Below are 5487 nucleotides of genomic sequence, written 5' to 3'. Positions count from 1 at the left end.
TCTCGTATGCTTGAACTCTGCCCAATGTGACCACACAAGACAGACTATCTGCTCAGCATCACCTCTGGCCTTGAGGCAAGCAACATCCTGTACCAGCAGTCTGAAACTGTCAAAGCGGATTACAAAAACTACAACAAGCCTGCTGCCGCCAACTCTGAGTCTACGGCAGACGACAGAACAGGTCACGAGGGAGGAAGGCTTCAACTCCAGAACCTTCCCTCCTCCTGAAATCTGCATCACATTGTGAGTCATCACCCAAGCGCCATGGTCATCATATAAAGCGAACGTGTCTTTTTAGAAGACTTGGATTAAACCACTCAAAGCTTGAAATAATGATTGCCTTGAAAAAATGGATGGACAACAACACATTGAGATATTAATATATATATATATGGCAGTATTCAGTATGTGGTAGTTTTGCCAATATTATTTTGGTATTTGTTGAAAAAGTCGTTATGAAATCAAAAATGACCCCTTACTTTTTAGTGCACATTAATAGTCTTGTGGTGAACAGTTAAACCGTGCAAGTTAATACACTGAAAAAAAAAAATTCTGCCATCAAATCTTTAATCAAAAACTGAAGATTGGCTTCCGCTCTGGAATGGCGTTCTGGCTCTGATGCTGTCAGTTTGACAGCTTGGGGAGAATCCTCTTGCTAAGTATGATGTAAGGACTGCTGTTTCCGGGTCCATACCTCTACTCATTTCACTTGAGAATACTATCTCAACAACCATTTATGAGCACCATTTAATTAATATTGCATATTTAAGCTAAGCATTTAACATTTTGCTGTGCACACTACAGTCTCCGTGCTCACAGTGTCTCAGACACTAATATTTTAGCTGAATCACTGTCTGGCCATCTGGGATTTCAGTATGGAGATAAAGGTTAGGGTTGTAATTTTTTTCAGTATTACATGACATTGTGGGTGTATATTAGCACAGTTTGGTGTATTCTTGGGGCGTCTGGTAGAGCTTTAGGACCCAGAGGCGGTGAAGCGTGATGTCAGACGTAACAACGTAGCAGATATTCTTAACCACTCCTATCCAACCGTGAATCTGCTATGAGCAAGAGGTGGAGTGGAGGTGCACCACAATAAAACCCCGCCCTTTATTCAATATTCCGTTTCACTCGGAAATACATCACAACACTTCAGTTGCAACGTCCGGTTCATGGATACTTTAATATTTATATTTTTCAAGGTATTGAAGTGAGAAATTCCTGTATTGTGACCACCAATTTCACGTAATTTGTCAATAAGATAAAAGTGGGTTTTGTTCAAAGTAGCTATTATCCACATAGATCTTTGATATGAATGAATATTTTTTGGTAATTCATTAAATATCGCCAGCTAAAAAGTAACTAGTAACTAGTACTCTGAGTAGTTTTTGAGAAGAGTAATTTGTACTTTTAATTAAGTACTGTTTTGACCCCAGTACTTTTACTTGTAATTGAGTATTATTTCAGCAATGTAACAGTACTTGTACTTAAGTACAAATTTTCAGTACTCTTTCCACCACTGAAATACAGTTGTGAAAAACAACATATAATTGAAGTGTAAAAATGTAAATTGACATTCCCAGAATTTCTTGCGTTATGGTTTAATCTTAGTTTTTTCTTATCAGTTGTGTTCATAAGGGTTATATACCAATAGGTTGGTATATTATCATTATATCAGTTAATGAAATATGGTTTTTAAATGCTGGATGGAACTAGAGAGTTTAATGTTTTGGACAGGACTGGCAGAGGAGGAAGGACTCCAGGAGTGGATGTAAGGGTGGGGACTAGATCCATGACTGACCATTTAGTGAGTAAAGCTGTAGTACTGGCTCTGGTATGGCAATTCAGCGGATACTGACACTGGGACAGACCATACCTCAGGCTGGGGGTCATGCAGGCATTTGCGTAAGCTCAGGGTCAATGGCAGGTCCAGAGATCTCACCAAAACCCCTTATCAGACCCCTTTATAAGAGAGAGAGAGAACTGTTCAGGGGTCCAGCAATTCTAGTATTCCGGGTATTGAAGTTATTGAATATAGAGTTTTTTTAATAGGTGATGTCTCTGAATGGATCAGGCCCGGTTCCAGAATCAAATCACTGAGGGTGCTTCTGAAATTAGTGAGGGTGCTCTAACCTTAATGCACATTTATTTTGATGTATATTTTTGTCTCACCCATTGTGGTTATCATTATGTCAATAACTGCAATTTTGAGATTAAATCCCACATTTATATGTCATTCCCGAATATTCCCGCACAATGAATCTCTTATTAACACCATGTCTACACTTTGTTTGTTATAATGAGAACCAGGCAGAACACTGTACAGCACTGTACAAAAACTCTGGCATTTTGAGCACTGAATGGATTGCAACTTAAATGCCTCTTATTGGCTGTTGAGTTCAGAAATAGCACCTTCTAGCACCCCCATACAACCAGGCCTGGGGAGGGATCAGAGGTGAAGAATCAGAGGTGTTTCGACTGAACTGATACTGATTTGAGGAAACGTGTTTGACTGCTGGTCACTTAGAATGGCTGTGGTCAGGTAACTGTGGTCAGCCCTCCTTTCACACACCTGCAGTACCTCCGTCAGACCTTCTAAAAACACACACATAGTCTAATTACTGTCCACCACACTCCCAGTTTCCTTCACACTGTTTCATCTCTCTCAGTCTTACACAGACACACACACACACACACACATGCATACACTGCCCAGTGATTCAGATGTACCCAGCACACACTCAACATTGCATAATGTTACACCAAACGTCTCTCTCAGAGGAATACACTGCTTTCTAAAACGAAAGGACAAAACAGATTTTTTACAGTGATTCTTAAAATTATAGGTTTGAGAGGGTCTTTGAGTCTTTTGAGACTGTAAACTTCAGAGCATGAATGGGTACTTTTCAAATGATGTGATTAACAATAAAAAAGAAACATTTCTAAAAGGCTAATGATTCTGAGAATGTGATATCTTCAAAGCTTTCCACATAGTTCTTGTCAAGCATATTCAGATTGCTTGCAGGTACAGATCATATGAAATGTTATGTGTACTCTGAGTGACAATCAAATGCAGAACATATTAAATATGTGTGAAAATATGAATACCTTTTTAAAAAATATGGTGAAACTTATACGGTTTATATGTACAACAATGAGAAGTAAACTGTAAGCATGCTGCAGAAACTCTACCTTTTCCTGGACACTCTTCGATTTCAAAGAAAATAATATATAGCTGGCAGCCAGACCGAGTTCTTGCAGACTTCTGTGGCAGTTCTGATGCAACATTTATAGGGGATTCACATTCTTCAGCTCAAAGTGGGCAAATAAAAGTTGACACAGCAGCCACACTCACAATTGTTCAGTTTGAAACACACACGTTAGCGCAACCGACTGATGCAAACAATGCATACTGCCGCAACCAATGAAAAATATCCTCACAATGAACAATTCTGTGATTCTTCTTTCAGTTTGTTTTATTAGACTGCACTGGCTTTATGAGGCTGAGGGTGAACGTGTGTATGAGGTCAGTGAAAGAGCACATACAGCTCTTGAAGAAAGAGCAGAACACCTGCAGGCAAACTGAAGATTTAAATTTTTTCTATTTCACTCTTCTAAACATTCTCATGTTTTTTTGTGGAAAGTGGCTGTCACCACAGAGCTGTGTCGCAATCCCAGTCAAGCGACAGACATTGCAACTCTTAGCAGAAAACTCAATCCCACAATCATCATCTCTTGCCTTCCCCAACACAGAAAAGTTTTTTTTTTTTTTCCATATACTCTGCTGTCGGAAGGATATTGGTCATGTCTCATGGATTCCACCTCTGTAGACAAATTCTAATTGCTTAAACTACTATTGTTACAGTACTTCCAGTCTCACTGTTTTATTGATTCAGCCGATTCTTGATACATGGGACAAACCACATCCTACAATGTATCTGTCATTAGTTTTGATTCAACTAAATATTCAAGTCAGCAGTATAGCACAGTTTACAATACATATAATTTCAAAGATGATTTTAGAAATAGAAAAATACTAATGTCCACAGCAAAGGAAAGGCAGCTGCGGCAAGGAAAAAAACAAATGGATGTAGACCAAGAGTTTAGAGTTTAAATTAATGATATCAACATTTGCATTTATTAATTATCCGAGAGATAATGGGTTTGCAGCCTGAATGTCCTCTTTCATATTTCCATTGCTATGAGTTCAACAAACACGCTCTAAGCAATTTTATAGAAAAGAAAAAAGAAAAAAAAGAAAAGAAAAGAAAAGAAAACTACATGTGAACATACAGAGAGAGATGGTCCAAAAACCTCTTTATTCTAGAACATAATCAAATACAATCCATTTAATATTTCAAAGCATAGAAAAATAAACACAAAATTACATAAGTCAACTCAACACCAGCCCAAAAACGAACACATTATCTTCAACAGAACATAACATATTTTAAGACACCATATGTTTAGGTGTCAATAAATGTGACAATAATGAGTATAAGGAAACTAACTAGGACACAAAGAACTAGAAACAGACACATGAACAAAAACACAGTGAAAGTAATCATAATCCTGACAGAATGCATATTTAACAAAATAAAAATAGTTCCTTGATATATAAACATTTATTTTTGTATTTCTGTTTTGCCCTTGTCACAAGGATAAAGAAAATAGATGAGAATGCAGTTGATTATTGGTTGTTTATAGGTTATATATGATATGTTGTGGACAAAAAGACAAGATATGTAGATTCCCTCTTTTCTACACACACACAAAAGAAAAGAAAAGAAAAGAAAAGAAAAGAAAAGAAAAGAAAATTCTGCATACATTTTCTGTCAAAAACCGTGGCATGCCAACTCCAAACCCACTCTATCAAGAACTTGGGATTTTACTAGTTCCTGTTAAGTAATGAATTAATTAAAAATAAATAAATAAATAAATGAATAAATTGTAAACAGTGAAGTTCAATAAAAATATATATTTAGTATCAATCTTTATATACCAAAATATACTTCAAAATTTATAGGGGCAATAAAATACATTAAGGCATGTTCTTTGCTGATTTTTATTAAAATACTTTATATGTTCAGACGTTTTAGTCAAAAAATCAGTATATATATATATATATATATATATATATCGTTACACTCCATAACACATGTGAAAGTGGAAGGGAAATTGATTTAATTCTGCAGTGCCTGCTGGGAAAAAGACCAACAGCAGTTCATTAACAGCAAACTGAATCTTTCAATTCATCAAACACGCCTTCATTTCTAATCACACATTTTAGGCCTTGCTGCTTCAAAGTATTTATTAAGCATGCAAATCAATCAATGTCTTATATTTGGTTCACAAAATCTTCCAAAATGCAGTTAGTCACCTACCTAGATAGCATTTTTAAAGTATCATTGCTGTAAAGGACAATCCTTTTTTATTTTTTTTATTTTTTATTTTTATTTTTATTGTATTTTATTTTATTTTTCATTT

At 36.1% G+C, this 5487-nt stretch overlaps 1 long non-coding RNA gene across 1 annotated transcript in view; it reads right to left on the bottom strand.

The window, feature by feature from the left end:
- LOC107667911 (uncharacterized) overlaps positions 1-5487 on the bottom strand; it is a 26167-nt gene that overhangs the window by 2145 nt on the left and 18535 nt on the right. Inside the window, exon 4 of the long non-coding RNA XR_001631828.1 lies at positions 3193-3198. This is a non-coding gene — a long non-coding RNA (uncharacterized LOC107667911). The remainder of the gene's footprint in view (positions 1-3192; positions 3199-5487) is intronic.

The sequence above is a fragment of the Sinocyclocheilus anshuiensis genome, unplaced genomic scaffold (genome assembly GCF_001515605.1).
Source record: "Sinocyclocheilus anshuiensis isolate Anshui unplaced genomic scaffold, SAMN03320099.WGS_v1.1 scaffold3208, whole genome shotgun sequence".
Classification (NCBI taxonomy): Eukaryota; Metazoa; Chordata; class Actinopteri; order Cypriniformes; family Cyprinidae; genus Sinocyclocheilus; species Sinocyclocheilus anshuiensis.
This window is presented reverse-complemented; position numbering and strand designations above follow the sequence as displayed.